A 20,950-nucleotide genomic window follows, 5' to 3' on the forward strand; every position below is an offset into this window, starting at 1 on the left:
TAAGCCCGCGCGCCACAACTACTGAAGCCAGTGCTCCTAGAGCCCGTGCTCCGCAACAAGAGAAGCCACCGCAATGAGAGGCCCACGCACTGCAACGAAGAGTGGCCCCTGCTCGCCACAACTAGGGAAAGCCTGCACGCAGCAGTGAAGACCCAATGCAGCCAAAAATAAATAAATAAATAAACTTACTAAAAAAAAAAGAGAGAAAAATCCTAGCTTCCCAAAACACATTACAGAAACTCAAAAACAAAGGCTTACCCTTTAAGAATATATAAATTTATTCCTTTGAAATAACAGGGTAAGTTAAGAATGCTTTGGGGGGCTTTCCTGGTGGCGCAGTGGTTGAGAGTCCGCCTGCCGATGCAGGGGACACGGGTTCGTGCCCCGGTCCGGGAAGATCCCACATGCCACGGAGCGGCTGGGCCCGGGAGCCATGGCCGCTGAGCCTGCGCGTCCGGAGCCTGTGCTCCGCAACGGGAGAGGCCACAACAGTGAGAGGCCCACATACCGCAAAAAAAAAAAAAAAAGAATGTTTTGGAATCCACACGATCTCTCATCAAGATTTAGGAAGGATTTTTAAAAATGGAGAACAATAGCAACAGCAATGTTGAGTTAATGCGCAAACTGATGGAAAGAATAAAAAGCAATACTATGGACACTTGGGCATTCAAAGGCTTGAATTCAGAAAGACATAACCACAATTCAAACATTCTAGACAGGTTTTATAGCAGTATCTCTATTCCAAAGGTACATGATTTCCAAACAGGGTCTATCATGAGGGTATTAGAGAAAGCATGGGGAGTCAGGGGACGTGGGTTAAATTTGGCTCTGCTCCTTTCTGGGACTGGGACTGATTTAAAGTGCACCAGACTCAAAGTGAATGGAAAACAACCCCACCAGCCGGCCATAAGCCCCTCTCGGGCTGGTCTAAAGCCAGTATCTGGCATTGTAATCCATCTGCACGATACCCTGGGGACATTCAGTCCTCATTCAGGAAGGAAGTATTTACTGAGCCTACTACATGCAGATCACGTGCTAGATGCATACAATCTGCAGACAAGTAAAGAAGGATCTTAACGTTAAGAGCTATCAGTGAAGTTAACATACCAATTATAGGCACCAACAGGTATTTATTCACTTGTTAAGCAAATGGACTCTTACCTGTGTTTATGTAAATGAATAAAAATAACCCTTCATACAAAATCCTGTAAACTTTGAATATAGGACACAGTGAAATCAGACAAGCCAACATGAAATTCACTCAGAGAATATTTTCCTCCTTTTCTTAAAGAAGTTCCTTAGCTCCTAGCTTTTGGAAATTTCCACCAAACTCTCCTTCACACATTCCCAGCAAGTTCTCTTTCCAAACCATGCCTCTAGGCATCTGGAGGGAGGGAGCCAGTCAACCACACGGTTTAAAGCCCAGGGTCCTGCAGACCTCTAACAGCATAGCACTCTCAATGGCCTCTCTTCTCCCCTCTAGTGCTGGGGACCTCAACCCAGGTGCTTGAGAAAAGAAGATGGAAAGTTGTGGTTTTGTGGGTTGCTTTGTGTAAACCCACAGTGTGCAAACCTTTTTTATTATATAGTGTCGGCTAGGAAAGGGGGAAAAAAATACCAAGCCTAAGTCCATGAACTTCCAAAGCACGACACAACACGTTAAAGGTTTAGTGTCATGAACAATCAGGTCCTTGTCGTCTACCCATTTGCTAGCAAGTTTCCACAAATAACAGGCAAGCTCAAAACTTTCATAAAACGTTTTGGCAGTGCAGGATGGGCCAGCTTTTTGGCCGTCTCTCTAAGGAAATGACTGCAAATGTTTTTTGGTGTGAACAACCTTAAGTATTTTAAATCCTTGGTAAATAGAGTTGTCAACAGTCCCAAATATGTTTTACTATTTCTGAATTGGACATTCAGGATTATTTTAAGGGGATATTTTTCAACAACAAATATTTCAATAAATGAGTTATCCTAATTCCCTTTCTCAAATATCAGTGACTTTGGGAAACTTTGTAAATGAGAAACCAACTTTAGTAGCCAAATTGCAGAGGATGACATAAATAATAATTTCCTAGAAAGCATACTTAAAGAGAACATGATTCTATTGAGGCTTCCAAAAATAATATACACCCACAGTTTTGACCACATGAGAACGCTGATTTCTAAATCAAAGGTTTGACACACCAGTATAACTTACTAACCTGAAATGATTCTAGAGTTCTTTCTGCAAGTTATCCTGAAGGACGTTTGTTCTAAATCTGGTTTCCAATATGGTAGTCACTAGCCACATGTAGCTATTTTAAAAAATTTTTAATTTATATTGGAACATAGTCGATTAACAATGTTGTGTTAGTTTCAGGTGCACTGCAAAGTGATTCAGTTATACATATACATGTATCCTTTTTCAAATCACGTGTAGCTATTTTGAATTAAACTAATTAAAATGAAATAAAATTAAAAATTCAGTCCCTCAGTCACACTAGCCTCCTTTCAAGTGCTGTATAACTACATGTGGCTAGCGGATGTCATACTGGATAGTGCAGAACATTTCCATCTCAAAGAAAATTCTATTGAACTGAGTTGTTCTAAATCCTTATGACTCAAAAGGTGGGCCAGCAGCTTCAGCATGTGAGAGCTTGTTTGTCTTTTTCTTTTTTTTAATTTTTTGGCTGCACCGAGCAGCATGTGGGATCTTAGTTCCTCAACCAGGGATCAAACCAGCGCCCCCTGCAATGGAAGCGTGGAGTCTTAACCACTGGACAGCCAGGGAATTCTGAGAACTTGTTGCAGACAGAATCCATGCCCCTCACCAAATGCACTGAATCAGAATCTCCATTTTTTTAAATTAATTTATTTATTTTTGGTTGCGTTGGGTCTTCATTGCTGCGTGCAGGCTTTCTCTAGTTGTGGTGAGCGGGGGCTACTCTTCGTTGTGCTGCGTGGGCTTCTCATTGTGGTGGCTTCTTTTGTTGCCGAGCACAGGCTCTAGGCACGCGGGCTTCAGTAGTTGTGGCTCGAGGGCTCTAGAGCTCAGGCTCCGTAGTTGTTGCGCACTGGCTTAGTTGCTCTGCAGCATGTGGGATCTTCCTGGACCAGGGATCGAACCCTTGTCCCCTGCATTGGCAGGCAGATTCTTAACTACTGCTCCACCAGGGAAGTCCTGGGGGTGCAGAGTCAACCACTGGACCACCAGGGAAGTCCTAAGAATCTTCATTTTTAACAAGTCGCCCAGGCGATTTGTGTACATAGTTTGAGGAGCATTGTTCTAAATCAGTGTTTCCCAGACCTGGCTTGGTCATGAGAATCACCTAGTGCACTCATGAATCATTCAGGGTCCAGGGCCTTGCTCTAGATCTACTAAATTTGACTCTTCAGAACAGGTGCTTGGGAATCTGTATGTTTAATAAGCACTCTAAGTAATTCTTATTACTCTGGAATTGGGCACTGATATTTTTTCAGAACTCCCCAGGATTCTGATGGGCAGCCCAGGTTAAGAACCACTGCTATAAATTATTAGATCTCAAAACTACTTCCGGTCTTAAAATTGGGTATTGGATTTTTAAATAGATGAAAAATGAAATGACATTAAAAGTAAATATAGGGGCTTCCCTGGTGGCGCGGTGGTTGAGAGTCCGCCTGCTGATGCAGGGGACCCGGGTTCGTGCCCCGGTGTGGGAAGATCCCACGTTTCACAGGAGCGGCTGGGCCCGTGAGCCATGGCTGCTGGCGTCCGGAGCCTGTGCTCCACAGCGGGAGGGACCACAGCAGTGAGAGCCCCGCGTACCGCAAAAAAAAAAAAAAAAAAAAAAAAAGTAAATATAGGGACTTCCCTGGTGGTGCAGTGGTTAAGAATCCACCTGCCAATACAGGGGACAAGGGTTCGATCCCTGGTCCAGGAAGATCCCACATACCACGGAGCAACTAAGCCCATGCGGCACAACTACTCAAGCCCATGTGCTCTAGAGCCCTTGCTCCGCAACAAGAGAAGCTACCGTAATGAGAAGCCCCTGCTAGCCACAACTAGAGAAAGACCACGTGCAGCAACGAAGACCTAACGCAGCCCCCAAAAAACTAATCAATTAATTAATTTTAAAAAAGTAAATTTAACAGTCTATGCAGTTTAGAAATACAGCTAAAGAGCTTGTTCTGTATTCCATGAGCTAAAACAGGAAGCACTGATATAAAGTTTTGGCTACTTTGCCAATTTCTATGTTATATAATCAGAATTCTATATGGTACTTTTTTGGTTTTGTTATGTTTTATCTATTTTTTTATGTCTTGGCTTTCTAAATAAAATGACTAGCTCGAGGATAAAAATAAGACTTTCTAATTTTTGGAGCCTATGACTCCTACCACAAAATATACACTTGTTGACTCATATTAACCGATAATGAGACCCAGATAAAACAAAGCCACAGTATTTTAATAGCAACAGCAGCAGATAAGAAAGCCCCAGAAAAAAGACTACCCACCCATGAAGAACTAACAGTCCTAAAGATATGAGTGGGTAGCAAAAAGAGAAGTGTCAAAACATGATAGGGAAGTGTCCAGAGTCAGAAAACAAAAGTTTGTTGTTTCTAAGATATTAATTTTATTATTATGCTTTATAACTTAACTTTTATAGCCCTAGATGCCTAGAGTAGAAAATAAGAAAGACTTAATTAGTTAACTGTCCAACTTAAGAAGTTAAAAAGAAAAGAAAGAATAAACCCAAGGAAAGTAGAAGGAAAGAAAAAATAAAAAACAAGTGAGAATATCAATGAAATGAAAAACAAAGAATAGACTAGCAAAGCTGAAACTTGGTTCTTAAAACAACAACAACAACATTAGAAATGATTCATATAGTCAATCAGTTTTCCCCAGATTAATCTGTAGATTCAGTGCAATTCCAGTCAAAATTCCAATGGGTTTTTTTCAAGAATTCCCATAAGCTGATTATAAACTTTCTATCAAGCTTTCTCACTCTTGACAGTGTTGACATTTGGGGCTGAATAACTTTTGTCCTGGGAAGTTGTCCTGTGTGCATTGCAGGATGTTTTGTAGTATCCCTGGCCTCTACTTACTATATACTAGTAGAAACCTACCCCCTACCGCATTGCAAGTTGTGACAATCAAAAATGACTACACGGGCTTCCCTGGTGGTGCAGTGGTTGAGAGTCCACCTGCCGATGCAGGGGACACGGATTCGTGCCCCGGTCCGGGAAGATCCCACGTGCCATGGAGCAGCTAGGCCCATGAGCCATGGCCGCTGAGCCTGTGCATCCGGAGCCTGTGCTCCGCAATGGGAGAGGCCACAACAGTGAGAGGCCCGCGTACCGCAAAAAAAAAAAAATGACTACAGACATTGCCAATGCAGTGGCAGGGGTGGGGGTGGGGGTGATAAAATCTCTTCCAGAAGAGAACGACAGCTTTATAGCTTTAAAGGGAAAGGACCAAAAATAGCCAGAATACTTCTACAGTAGAACAGACCTGGTCCCCCAGATCTCAGAACTAATTATGAAGCTATAGTAATTAGGACAACTATATGGTCCTAGAATAGACCATCAAACCCAGATATAGTCCTCCTTCCAAATTACAAACTAGGAGAAGATATTTTCAATCCACACAACTAGAATATATAAAGAACTCCTACAAATAAATAAGAAAAGCACAAGCAATCAAATAGAAAAATGGGCAAAAGGCATTGTTATGGACTGAACGTTTGTGTCCCCCCAAAATCCATATGTTGAAATCCTAACCCTCAAAGTGATGGTATTGGGAGGTGGAGCTTTTAGGAGGTGATTAGGTCATGAGGGTGGAGCACTCATAAATGAGGTTAGTGCCTTTATAAAAGATACCCCAGAGGGCTCCCATGCGAGGACACAACAAGAAGATGATCATGTATGAATGTGGAAGTGGGTTCTCACCAGACACCAAATTGGCCAGTGCTTTGATCTTGGACTTCCTGCCTCCAGATCAGTGAGAAATAAATTTCTGTTGTTTATAAGCCACCCAGTCCATGGTATCTGTTATAGCAGCCCAAAAGGACTAAGACAGGCAAGAACATACATTTCACAGAAGATAAAACACATATGACCAATTAGCATGTGAAAAGCTGTTAAATATCATTAATGATCAGGGAAATTCAAATCAAGACCAAAATAAGATGATACTATTTTCCACATATTAATTGGCAAAAATTTTAAAGTCTAACAATATCAAGTGTTGAGAATGATATATTTCAAAAGAATTGTTGCTGTTAGGTGTGTATATTGATATAATCATTATAGAAAATAGTTTCACCTTATATCATGAAGTTGAACAGTCACATGCTCTATGATACAGTAATTCTATTCCTAAATTTATCCCAGAGAAACTCTTACACATGTATACTTGGAGACGTATATGATCATAGTAGCATTGTTCACTATAGCAAAAATCTGAAAATAACTCAAATATGCATCAATAGAAGACTGGATTGATCAACTGTAATATATTCATACAATAGAATATTATAGCCAGTCAAAATGAGTAAGCTATAGCAACACATACCAACAAGGACAAATCTTAGCAACATAATATTAAGTGAAAAGAGTAAGTGTAAATATGTCATACAACTTGATACCCTTTTTAAAAGTTAAAAACAACTAAAATTAAAAATGGACTTTTAGGTCTGAATATAGATGAGATCAAGGAAAGCAAGAGGAAGATCTAAATAGACATTTCTCCAAAGAAGATATACAGATGGCCAAAAAGCACATGAAAGGATGCTCAGCATCACTAGTTATTAGAGAAATGCAAATCAAAACTACAATGAGGTATCACCTCACACCGGTCAGAATGGCCATCATCAAAAAACCTACAAACAATAAATGCTGGGGACTTCCCTGGTGGTGCAGTGGTTAAGAATCCGCCTGCCAATGCAAGGGTCACGGGTTCGAGCCCTGGTCCAGGAAGATCCCACATGCGGTGGAGCAACTAAGCCTGTGCGCCACAACTACTGAAGCCCGCACTCCTACAGCCCGTGCTCCACAACACGAGAAGCCACTGCAGTGAGAAGCCCGCACACCACAAGGAAAACTAGCCCCCACTCACCGCAACTAGAGAAAGCCCACACACAGCAATGAAGACCCAACGCAGCCATAAATAAATAAACAAATAAATAAAATTATTTAAAAAAATAAATCAATGCTGGAGAGGGTGTGGAGAAAAGGGAACCCTCCTACACTGTTGGTGGGAATGTAAATTGGTACAGCCACTATGGAGAACAGTATGGAGGTTCCTTAAAAAACTAAAAATAGAACTACCATATGACCCAGCAATCGCACTAGTGGGCATATACCCTGAGAAAACCATAATCCGAAACAATACATGCACCCCAGTGTTCAATGTAGCAGTAATTACAGTAGCCAGGACATGGAAGCAACCTAAATGTCCATCGACAGAGGAATGGATAAAGAAGATGTGGCACATATATATACCATGGACTATCACTCAGCCATAAAAAAAGAACAAAATAATGCCATTTGCAGCAACATGGATGGACCTAGAGATTATCATACTGAGTGAAGTAAGTCAGACACAGAAAGACAAATAGCATATGATAATCGTTTATATGTGGAATTTTTTAAAAAGGGTAAAAATGAACTTATTTACAAAACAGAAGTAGAGTTATGGATGTAGAAAACAAACTTATGGTTACCAGGGGGTAAGGGGGGGCAGGGATAAATTGACACGTACACACTACCATATATTAAATACATAAGTAATAAGAACCTGCTGTATAGCACAGGGAACTCTACTCAATACTCCGTAATGGCCTATATGGGAAAAGAATCTAAAAAAAAAAAAAGAAAAAGAGTGGATACATGTATATGTATAACTGATTCACTTTGCTGTACACCGGAAACTAACACAACACTGTAAATCAACTATAGTCCAATAAAAAATTTTTTAAAATAAAAGGAAAGCAAGAGAATGACTAACAAAGGATTCGGATGCTTAGCTTAGCTCAGGAGGAGCAGAGTGATGAAACAGCTGAAGACCACATAGCTGGATGTACGTTGTTGTACAAGTCCTAGCTTTCATATTAGATGGTAGGTTCACTGCTGCTTACTTAATTGTAAATTTTATTAGATAGATGGATGGATAGACAGATAGACATAGTAGTTAGAAAGTGTCATGAATGGAATAATGATGAGAGTAGTCCTGAACCAAGGATTAAAATTAATCCAAATCTGTGTATCTAAGGTCCACTAAAAACATGTCACAGATAAAATATTTCATAATTAAAGAAAATAGAAAAATAAGAAAGCACACACTCACTTGAACCTGTGCATATATTTCTGAAAAACTGTACACAACATTTTTTTTTGCCAGTGGAACGGAATCAAATTCCAAATGTCTTACTGGACCTTGTCTTTTGTTGCTATTTTTGTTTTTATGAGCAACCCTATAACAAATCTCTCTGTAAGGTAAATAACCACTCTGCTGTGCATATAGTTATCTCCTAATTTACATATTTAGTAAGTTTCCGCTTTCAGACCTCTCTATCTCTGTCTGTCTGTCTGTCTCTCTCTCTCTATATATATATATATACATATAAATCCTCTACATATATAATCTCCTTCATACAAATAGCTACCCAGGGGACCTCCCACAACTTTCCTCTCCCAACTTTGACAGATAGGGTTTCCATCCCCTCAACCCAGCTTACCCTTCTCCAGCCTAGCATCTCTCTCACACTTCACTGATCCCGGCTTCTCATCGCATCTCATTGCCTGTGCAGGTCTATGCTTTTTTTTTTTTTGCGGTACGCGGGCCTCTCACTGTTGTGGCCTCTCCCGTTGCGGAGCACAGGCTCCGGACGCGCAGGCTCAGCGGCCATGGCTCACGGGCTCAGCCGCTCCACGGTACGTGGGATCTTCCCGGACCGGGGCACGAACCCGTGTCCCCTGCATCGGCAGGCGGACTCTCAACCACTGCGCCACCAGGGAAGCCTGGTCTATGCTTTTTGAATGCACAGCTCCTTCTCCATCCCCAACAACCACACCCCAGTCCCTATTTCTTCACTCGAGACCAGGCCTATTCCTTTCTTCACTCAACAAATATTTACAAATATACTTTCACTATATTCAATGCACTGAATTAGGTACAATGGGAGATATAACGTGAACCAAAGAAGCCCTGCCTCAGGAACATGCAGACCAGTGGAGGAGATGACACACGTACAGCAGAAATAATTACAAGGGAGAAAGTAATGTGTCAAGTCTTGGACACAGCTATAAAATCAACACTGATCCAGATCCCAGGATGAATGTGACCTAAGGCAGGAAGCATTTAACAGTCTCCAGGCACCTGCAAGGCTGGACATAGGCATTCATCTGCCTTTTCGCATTATTTGGTTCTCACTTTGTCACTGCACCCTAGGTCCTGTTCTGGAAACTTGCTTAACATCTCAGTCCCCTACTAGGGGCTCCACACCTTATCATTCAATTCTACCTTGGCCTCCGCCCCTCGGTTTTGGTTCTAGTAACTTTTACAGTATGATATCTTTTCATTAGCCTGGGGTCCATGCAAGAACTGGGGAACTGCCCCTAACCTGCAGCTACTAGATGGGATATAGAGAAAGGTGAGATCAAAATCAGAATCAGGGTCCAGTAAGGAAACGGGAGCCACACCAGCGATTTGAACAGGGAAAACTGAATATAAAGAATTGTTAACTTGGCAAAGGGTGGTTAACTACTGAAATATAGAGAACTGAAAGGTGTAACAGAAATAACACTGCGGGGATTCCCTGGTGGCGCAGTGGTTAAGAATCTGCCTGCCAATGCAGGGGACAGGGGTTCGAGCCCTGGTCCGGGAAGATCCCACATGCTGCAGAACAACTAAGCCCATGCACCAGAACTACTGAGCCTGAGCTCTAGAGCCTGTGAGCCACAACTGCTGAAGACTGCGCACCTAGAGCCCGTGCTCCGCAACAAGAGAAACCACCGCAATGCGAAGCTCACGCACTGCAACAACGAGTAGCCCCCGCTCGCCGCAATTAGAGAAAGCCCGCGCACAGCAACGAAGACCCAACGCAGCCAAAAATAAATAAATAAGATAAAATTTAAAAAAGAAAGAAAGAAAGAAATAACACTGCGGAAAGAGGCTACCACTTCCAGGGCTGAGGGAAAAGTAAACAAAGAAGGAACTTAGAAAATTCGAGGATATTCACCCCCCTCCACTCCCACTCCCCCAGAGCTGAGATTCAAACCTCTAGGTGTGCGACGGCTGCAGGAACACATCAATCCACCGCCAGAAGGAGGAAGAAACCCACTGGAGGCGGCTAGGCAGAACTGTAAGAGCAGTGCCCTGCCGAGAGAACGCCACAGCGACCACTTGCTCACAGCAGTGGGAAGAAACAAATAAGCAAACCGGAAGCAGAAAAGTCCTCTGGCGCCCCCTATTGGCAGAGCCTAACATGGAACCAGCTGCCAAAGGAGAAAATAGGGTTTGCAGAGACCAGCTCTGGTACTATTGTAGAAAGTAGGAAAAAGAAGGTTGGGTTTGGAGCCAACAGTCAATAAATTAGTAACTGAGACACTGGTATTCATCTAAACTTAGATGTGGGAATAAGGGAAGTTAGACAAGAAACAGGATAAGCTTGAAATCGCAAGTAGGAATCTTTGGCCACCAATCAAAACCTGACAAAACTCCATTAACCTCATTGGCAAGCAGGGAAATGTAAATTAAAGCCACAGTGGGATACCACTACAAACCCACCAGGTTGGCAAAAATGTTAATTTGCAGTCTTTGAAAAGAATGTCAATTATACATCAATAAAAAGGTGTTTTAAAAAAAAAGACTGACCTTATCAGGTTTTGAGAATAAAGTGGAGCATAGGAACTCTCATACACCCACTGGTGGGAGTCTAAATTAGTACAAATGCTTTAGAGAACAGTTTGGCATTATCTAATAAAGTGGAAGATAAACATAGCCTATGGCCCAGCAGTTCTACTTCTATGTATATACCCCAGAAGAACTTGTGCATGCACATCATAAACAAATAAACTTTTAAGAATGTTCATGGCAACATGATTTGTAATAGCCCCCAAAATGAAAACCCAAGTCCATCTATAGTAAAATAGAAATATATATTGTGGTATAATCATTCAATGGAATAAATACTCAATAGCAACGAAAATACACAGCTACACACTGTGATGTGGATGAAGCCTCAAAAACATAATGTTAAAAAAAAGAAGTGGGACTTCACTGGTGGTCCAGTGGCTAAGACTCCGTGCTGTCAATGCAGGGGGCCCGGGTTCGATCCCTGGTCAGGGAACTAGATCACACATGTCACAACTAAGAGTTTGCATGCCACCACTAAAGATCCCACATGCCACAACTAAAACCCAGCACAGCCAAATAAATAAATAAATATTTTCAAAAAATAAAAGAAGAAGAGAGAGAGAAAGATAACCCAAATGGTATGATTCCATTCAGACAATACTCAATCCAGGATGCATACCTAGGGGTAAAAAAAACAAAGAAACTTGAAAAACAAGGACATGATTATCAGGAGCTAGGAGTTACTTCTGGGGAGGTTGGGGGTCATGGTCAAGTAGGTTGCATGTGGAGAACGTCTGTCAGGTTCTATTTTATTGACATGGGTGACAGTTACCCTGTATTTGGTTTTGGGTTTAAAATACATGTGTTTGTCATACATTTTATATGTATATTATATTTCATAATTTTAAAAGAGAAAGCACAAAAAAGCAAGAAACATTGTCTGTAATCCACCACTTGGGAATACAAATAGTCTATTTTTTAATGGATTTCCTTCCTGTTCTTCTCTTTTCCTGGGCATAAATACCCTTTCTTTGCTTCGTGTGTTTTTACAAAATTGAAATTATACTGCAAAACTTACAAAATCGAGATCAAAACTGGTTTTTTCTCTTTATTAATATTTTGCCCTAATCTTATTGGAGTTCTTTGAAAGACCAATGTCCTATAGTGGTAGAGGTAGAAGACATTGTGTAGGAGGTTGTCTGGGTGATGGGCAAGGTACTGGAGAAGGCAGCTTACTTTTCTTTTTTAAGAAGCTTAGAATACCTAATGTCTTTTAGAATGAGTGCAACCAACACGTCATGTGTATTTGGGTTAAATAGGACTTTGTATGCAGACCTAACCATTGACCCAACAAAATATGCTGAAACCTGGTACATTTGGAGAACAGTGAAAAGTTAATTGAGAGTGAAGCACTGGATATGTAGGAAGTGGCAGAAAATTTGTCTGAAGTGGTAGATGGAGCCAGATTGTGAAGGGTTTTCTAATGTTAATGATATTGGATTTGGATTAATCCTATAGGTAACAGGTAGCCAGGAGAGCGTTTTTTTCCTTTTTAAAAAATTTAAATACATTTTTAATTTTAGTATAGTTTCAGATCTCCATAAAAGTTGTGAAGATAGTACAGAAAGTTCTCATATACTGCATACCCAGTTTTCCCTATTGTTAACAACTTACATTGGTAAGGTCCATTTGTCACAACTAATGAACCAATACTGATGCATTATTATTATAAACTACAACCCATGGTTTATTCAGATTTCCTTAGTTTTTACTTAATGTCTTTTTTCTGTTCCAAAATCCCATCCAGGAGACCATACCACATTTAGTCATCATGTCTCCTTAGGCTCCTCTTCTCTATGACAGTTTCTCAGACTTTTTGTGGTTTTGATGACCTTGACAGTTTTGAGGAGGACTGGTCAGGTATTTTGTAGAATGTCCCTCCACTGGAATTTGTCTTGTGCTTTTCTCATGATTAGATAGGGTTATGCATTTCTGTCAAGAAGAACACAGAGGTAAAATGTCATTATTATCACATTATATTAAGGGAACATACTATCAACATGGTTTATCACTGGTGTTGTTGACCTTGATCAACTGGCTGAATAGTGTTTACCAGGTTTCTCCACTATAAAGTTATTCCTCTCACCTCTGATCCCCCACAATTTCCATACTATACTCTTTGGAGAGAAGTAATTTAGTGCAGCCCGCTCTCAAGAGGGGTGTGTGTGTGTGTGTGTGTGTGTGTGTGTGTGTGGAGCTCCACCTTCTTGAGGGTGGAGTATCTACATAAATTATTTGCAATTCTTCTGCATGGGAGATTTGTCTCTTCTTCAGGGAAGAATTTTAAGCAAAGAAATTGTACTGTCAGATTTGGTTTGGGGAGGGAAAATTTAACAGCAGTGTGAAGAAGGGGATAGAGTAGGGAAAGGCAGAGGACCAAAGGATCAGATAAGACACTCTTGGGACAGACTAGGCCAGAGACACAGAAGTGGTCCTGGGAATAGAGAAGAGGGTCCTACAGGATTTGTGGAGGGGGTGGGAGGGAGGAGACAAAATGCCAGAAGTGGAGAGAATAATAAGTCCATGTTCAGTTTAACTGAGATATCAAGGAAGAAGTATCAAGTAGCTTGAGAGAATTCTTAGTGAAGAACTTTGATCACAGATAGAGTTAAAATGCTGGCAGTTGTAAGCTGGCACCTCGAAGGTGAAGCCGTAGGAAGAGCTGGGATCATCCAAGGAGAACACATATTTGAAGAAGAAAAGAGGAACAAAGGAAGAAATTCTGGGAACACCAATTATGTGGAACAATATTTGCCAAGTTCCAAATCAATAGCTGAATAATTTTGGAACATTCATGCATTTGCTTGCACCAGTTCAAGAAATGGCTAATAATCAAGAACATATTTTGGTACTGCTTTCTCTCTTTATGTAATTCAGAAAACTTTTCATGTGGATGTTATAAAGAGACATAGTTCATCCAAAAATGTATGAAGCATGCCAGTGTAATTTATGTATGTAGAGTACCAATAAAAAAAAAATCATGATTTGTGGGTTCTTTTTCAGATCAAAACAAATACTATTGCTCAGAGCAGGAATTAAAGAAAATACAAAGTTAGAGATTTAAGAGTAGACTCTGCTTTTTAAACTATTCTTTTAATAAATTTTAAATTGTGCAATATTTAAGACATTCAAGAATGATGAATTAGAAGTGGTAAGAATAATCATTTTTGTCTTTTTCCCTATTTAAAGGAAAGTTTTCAAAGTTTCACATTAAAATGCTATTTGCCTTGCATGTTTTTGTAGTTTAACTCAACTAAATCTCTGGAGAATAGAAGATATTGTAGAAAAAGTGTCATATCGTGGAAAAAAACATTAGACTAGTTATCAGAAAACCCAGGATCCATTTCTGATTCTCTTACTGATTGGGCAGTCATACGGCATTGGCATTTCTGGGTCTCGGTTTCCTCATCGATAAAAATGAGGTGGGGGGGATCCACCTACCCATCCAAAGATAGTTGAAAGGCTGAAAAGAAACAGATGACACTACTTGAGAAAATATAAAACACTATAAAAAACAAGACATTATTATTATTATTGAAAAAATTCTGAGAGCATATTAAGGAAAAGAATAAGGACTGGAATATCAAGAAGAGAAAGATAAGATAAGCCTCAGCTTTTACTATTCCTTCATTCATTCCATTTATTGAGCACAACTACCATGGAATATTGTTTGGTGCTGAGGAACTCTGAGTTTTGAAAGGCCGGTAAACTGATACCTACAGAAGTAAGGAAGGTCTACTATGAGAAAAGTGACTAATTCTGCCTGGGAAAATAAAAGTAGGCTTCTCAGAGGAGGTGACATTTGAACTGGATCTTGATAGATGAACTGGAGTTTTCAGGAGAGAAAATTTCGGGCAAGAGACAAAGAAATCGCTATAGCCCCTATAAAGGACTGAGGGGGAAAATGTACAAATATATCATAGAGTTTTGTAAGGGTGGGCAAGGTGAGTTTGGGGCTTTATGAGACACTCAGCGAACACGCAAATGACTTGTCTCATCAGGATGTAGATGAGTGGTGTTTTTTTTTTAAGCTCTTTTTGTAAAAGGACTTAAGTCTAATCGGTTTCAAAATTCTGTACATGTGGCAGACTCCAGGCTGGAAGGCCTTCTGACAAAGGCTATTTGTATAACTAATTTGTGTTGTATTTTTCACATTAAAAAAATCCTTATAATAGTTTAAATGATAAGGATTTTGATGAACAGTGAAAACGTTTACTAGTCACATCTTGATCAGATTAATGTCATGCTCTTTTTCTTTTCAAGTTAAAAGATGTTATATTTCATTTCTCTAGTTAAAAAATATGCATTAGGCAAGCCATAGCAATCAAGCCACCCCTCCTTTCCTAGCTACAAAGTTAGCTTCACACAAAACCTTCACTCACACAAATACTTTCTTAATGGTCTGGGAGCAGTGAAAAACATTTTTCTAAAAGCAACCTAAAAGTTGCTGAAAAGTTAGACATTCTCCTCTGTGCTCTTTTGCTGCTTAAATTCTAATAATGGTAAGAGTTTGCCCACCTGTCAGAATGAAAGCAAAGCTAACATTTGATGGCATTCAATTAAATACGAAAAGGCTGAGATAACTCAGTTTCCTAGTCTAAAGGAGGTACTTAATGGATGGCTAGAGAGCAGTCAAAATTAACATAGAAAGACTCCTAAACATAGACCCAAGATCAAAAAGAAATGAATACTATTAGAAATTCACCAGAATCTAGACCCCATGGGGAGGGTTGGCTGACAGAAAGTATCCCAGGATACACCAGTGTGGTGTGATTTAAGAAAGACTGATGCTAAGATTATAATCCTTTCTGAACCTAAAATATAAAGGAAAATTTCCAGTAAACCTGGGAACTATAATGTGTACAATGAGATTTTGTAATGACAAATGCAAGCAGAGAACGGACCTTGTGGATTCTTTAACAAAAGAAGAGGGTTAAATCTCAGAACTAGAATTTAATAATACCCAACTAGAGATAACACTTCACCAGTTATCAAAATGTTCTCTACAACAAGGTACTGATGAAGAAACCAAATCAATGAAACAGGATAAGGAGTTTGGAAATATACTCATATATGTGAAAAGTTAGCATACGATAAAGGTGGTATTTCAAAGGACAGCCTGGTCAGAAGTGTTGGAATGATTAGCTATCCATTGGGGGAAAAAAGGACTCCTACTCCACACGATAAACAAAAAGGAATTCCAGATGGATTGAGGGTGTAACTGTAAAAATAAAAATCTCTGAAAATAGTAAAAGTATACATATGGGAACATGTTTGTAAACCTGATGCAGAGTTGTTCATCCTGAGGAAGAAAAGAGTTCACAAACCATCAAGGGAAATATTCATAATTTTGACTAAGTAATAACTAAACGTTCTGTCCCATTTTAAAAGACACTAAAGGTTTAAAGACTAGTACAAAATATTTGTAACACAAATTACAGTCACATAATTAATTTCCATAATATATAAAGAACCAGAGTTTAAGAAAAAAGATTACCACTTATGCATAGATGACTTACACACACATTTTTATGCTCATTCCAGGCCTCTCTTGTGAGTGCCAGACATCTGTATTCACCTTCTACTTGACATCTCTTGCATGACTCAAAGGCTCTTCAAACTCATCAGGCCTTAAACTGAATTTATGATCTTCCCACACATACCGGGTCTTCTCCAACATTCTTTTTTCTCCATGAAAATATCAATCTACCATTTTTATTTTTTCAATTGGAGTTGAAAGAATCAATTGATCCTACCAGTGCTCTGAGTATCAAGTCTATCAATTGATTCCCAGAAATCAATCAACCAGAAAGCTACGAGTCAACCTTGGTATCTCCCTCTCTGTCATCCACCATTTCCAATCCTTCACTAAGCCTTGTCAATTGCACCTCCTTAATAGTTTTTAAGTCCATCCACTTCACCCTATCTCCAGCACTACCTCCCTCATCCAAGCCATCTGACCTTGGCTACTGCAATAGCTTCCTAGCTGGTCCCCAAATATCCACTCTGTCCTCCTAGATTCCTGTTCTTCTCAATGAAGTCTAAGTGATCTACTCAAAAGCAAATCTACTCTTACCACTCAGACTCTGGTCTTTAAATGCCACTCTCCATTAAAAGGAACCAGGACTCCATGGAGAAATGGCTGATTCCAGGTCAGCGGCATGAAATGCATGAGATAACCCTTTTCCTGCCAGGTAGCAAGGAAGCTATCAAAGACTAAGAAGTCTGTCAGAAGGAAACAGGAAGAAAAAAAAAAAGAAGCAGGAACCACCTTGAGTGGTCCCCATTGGCCTAAAAGGAGACAATTTGGGCATAAAACATAATGATAGAATGGATTAAAACACATTGAGTGTGTAAAATCCATGAGTTCGAATTGATAATATGAAAAGAGAAAGCCAAAACAAACAAATAGACTTACTAGTTGCCATTGGAAGTAGCTCGGTCATCAACACCTTGCTTTGAAAACTGGTAGTGAAGGGGAAAGGATTAGTCTTTATTAAGAATAATAATCGGCTTCCCTGGTGGCGCAGTGGTTGGGAGTCCGCCTGCCGATGCAGGGGACACGGGTTCGTGCCCCGGTCTGGGAGGATCCCACGTGCCGCGGAGCGGCTGGGCCCGTGAGCCATGGCCGCTGAGCCTGCGCGTCCGGAGCCTGTCCTCCGCAACGGGGGAGGCCACAACAGTGAGAGGCCCGCGTAACGCATAAAAAAAAAAAAAAAAAAAAAAAAAAAAGAATAATAATCCTGTTTTAGGATTGCCAAATAGTCCTAATTGATGGAAAAAAGTTCCCCACGGAAGAATTACAGCTAATAAGCACAAGAGGAATGACAGAATTATAAAATCTCCACTTTTGACACGCCTAATGAAATAACTGATACAGATAATAATCATCAAGGGGTGATAAAACCATTACAGGAAAGGCGGCCGTGGAACTAGACGATATCAGGAGACCAAAGTATCACGTCACTGATCACTCACTGTAAAGGACAAGCATCTTTACAATGGATGGATCAGACTGTCATCACCTGAACCCAGTGTTCAGTCTAAAAGAGGGATGACAGACATTTTATGCATCTTGATGTGATCAAGATGAAGTACATAGAATTGCCTATGAAATGCTGTGTTCTCTAAACCATTGAGCCTTAATCCAATCGAGCCTTTAGATCTAACTTCTACTTTAGAGGAAATATGAGGGATAGAGGAACAAATTAAACACATAATGAGGAAGTAACCAGACTAATTCAGAGGGTTAAATATTCCATCAGACAACTCACCTGGTTTCCTCCAAAAGTCAAGGCATGAAACAAGAAGAGGGAGCGAAGACTGTTGTAAAGTAAAAGAGATTTAAAAGCCCTTAATAGGGCTTCCCTGGTGGTGCAGTGGTTAAGAATCCACCTGCCAGCGCAGGGGACACGGGTTTGAGCCCTGGTCCGGGAAGATCCCACATGCCGTAGAGCAACTAAGCCCATGCACCACAACTACTGAACCTGCGCTCTAGAGCCCGTGAGCCACAACTACTGAAGCCCACGTGCCACAATCACTGAAGCCCGCGTGCCTAGAGCCCGTTCTCCTCAATAAGGGAAGCCACCTCAATGGGAAGCCCACGCACCGCAATGAAGAGTAGCCCCCGCTCGCAGCAACCAGAGAAAAGCCCACGCACAGCAACGGAGACCCAGCGCAGCCAAAATAAATAAATAAAATAAAATAATAAATTAGATGAATTTAAAAAAATAGTAAAAGGCCTAATGAACACAATGTGTGGACCTTATTTAGATCCTAATTCCAAAAAACCAACGGTAACAAAAGGCATTTTTTTTAGACTATTGGGGAATATAGAGTAGGTATTAGATGATGTTAAGGAATTATTGTTAATTTTATTAGATGTGATAATAGTATTGTGGTCACTTGAGAAATTGTGGTTTATTTTTTGAAAAATTCTTATATACAAATGATGGAGATGTATGACTTTGGCAAACAGTTTGACAGCTTCCTTTTATTTATTTATTTATTTATGGCTGTGTTGGGTCTCCGTTGCTGCGTGTGGCCTTTCTCTAGTTGCGGCGAACGGGGGCTACTCTTTGTTGTGGTGTGTGGGCTTCTCACTGCGGTGGCTTCTCGTTGCGGAGCACGGGCTCGAGGTGTGCGGGCTTCAGTAGTTGTGGCTCACAGGCTCTAGAGCGCAGGCTCAGTAGTTGTGGCGCACGGGCTTAGTTGCTCCGCGGCCTGTGGGATCTTCCCGGACCAGAGCTTGAACCCATGTTCCCTGCATTGGCAGGTGGAGTCTTAACCACTGTGCCACCAGGGAGGTCCCGAGAAATTGTTCTTATTTATTAGATATGCACACTGAAGTTTTCAGAGGTAAAATGTCATAACGTATGGGATTTATTTTTAAATATTTCCATTTTAAAAAGTGAGAGAGAGAGACACCTTGCAGACACTGCTGCCCCTGAGCCTCCTGCCCCGCCCAGTCATGGTCAACCCCACCGTGTTCTTCAACATCGCCATCGATGGCAAGCCCTTGGGCCGCATCTCCTTGGAGCTGTTTGCAGACAAATTTCCAAAGACAGAAGAGGACTTCCGTGCTCTGAGCACTGAGGAGAAAGGATTTGGTTATAAAGGTTCCTGTTTTCACAGAATAATTCCGGGATTTATGTGCCAGGGTGGTGACTTCAGATGTCATAATGGCACTGGTGGCAAGTCCATCTATGGGGAGAAATTTGATGATGAGAATTTCCTCCTGAAGCATACGAGTCCTGGCATCTTGTCCATGGCAAATGCTGGCCCCAACACAAATGGTTCCCAGTTTTTCATCTGCACTGCCAAAACTGAGTGCTTGGATGGCAAACATGTGGTCTTTGGCAAGGTGAAGGAGCACATGAATATTGTGGAAGCCATGGAGCGCTCTGGGTCCAGAAATTGCAAGACCAGCAAGAAGATCACCATTGCTGACTGTGGACAAATCTAATAAATTTGACTTGTGTTTTATCTTAACCACCAGACCATTCCTTCTGTAGCTCAGGAGAGCACCCCTTCAACCTCATCTGCTCAAAATATCCTATAATCTTTGTGCTCTTGAAAAGGAGCAGGACCCTATGGTCCTTGCCGCCCCCCCTCCATGTCCTCAGCCTGCCTTTTGCCTGTGAAAAACTTTAGCCAAAGAATAAGTTTCATCAGAGAAGTGAGAAAATGCAGAAACAAAGGAAAACAGTCAAAGGAGACCAAATAATAATAGTTTAGTCATTAAGCAACGTCAAGGACCTTTAGTTCCTCCTTAAGGGCTATAGATCATGTTCTGAGCTGTATCCTGTGAGCTGCCTTATAGATACTGAGACCCCCACCATGTGGAAGAACTTACCTACATGATGAGCAGGCTGTAGCCATGACATCAGCTGCCACAATTCTTACTGGCCTCAAAGAAATGGGAACAAACCGATCCTGGAACTGAAGATTAACTGTACTGTAGTGGGATAACTGAGGACATGGAAAGGAGACGTGACCCATGAGCCCCACCCCCCAGCAAACCGGGGGCATGCGAATAAGCCAGAACTGCAAACAGTCCTGGATGCTTTGAGCCCCCCGCCCCCTGGCAAACCGGGGGCCTGCGAAGAAGCATTGAGTGCTTTGGGCACTGATCCATGAGATGTCCTCAGTATAATCAGAATGGTGGGAACACAAGGAAATGTCCTTGTGCTACTTCAGTATAATCAGAATAATGGTGGGAGCTTTGTGCTGCTTTTACGCTCAAGGACGAAGCACAGCATGTTTTCAAGAAAGCCAATTATTGCCTGTGTAATTGATAAAAACATAGTTGCTGCTTTGGCATTTCTGAAATGTTAAGAAAACAAGCCTTAAGGTGTAAACCTAGATAATGCTTTAATAAAAGCTACCACAGCAGGACAGACGGCGCTGTTTTGCCTGAGCGAGCGGCAGCCCTCTACTGCTGTACTTCGGCACAACTCATCTCATGTGATGAGCTTGCTTTCGGCCCTGTCATAAGATAAACTACAACACTGTACCTAAAACGATCGAGATTGATGCTGGTCAGACCACTGACGACCAGTTTCAAGATGACTGT

The 20,950-nt window shown here is 41.0% G+C and overlaps 1 pseudogene across 1 annotated transcript; it reads left to right on the forward strand.

Moving 5' to 3' along the window:
- The first annotated feature begins 19,345 nt into the window (after positions 1 to 19,345).
- LOC136142377 (peptidyl-prolyl cis-trans isomerase A pseudogene) lies at positions 19,346 to 19,840 on the forward strand (annotated as a pseudogene). The gene has a single exon (XR_010657824.1). The product of XR_010657824.1 is annotated as a peptidyl-prolyl cis-trans isomerase A pseudogene (transcript).
- Positions 19,841 to 20,950: the final 1,110 nt, after the last annotated feature.

This window comes from Phocoena phocoena, chromosome X (assembly GCF_963924675.1).
Source record: "Phocoena phocoena chromosome X, mPhoPho1.1, whole genome shotgun sequence".
NCBI classification, from domain to species: Eukaryota; Metazoa; Chordata; class Mammalia; order Artiodactyla; family Phocoenidae; genus Phocoena; species Phocoena phocoena.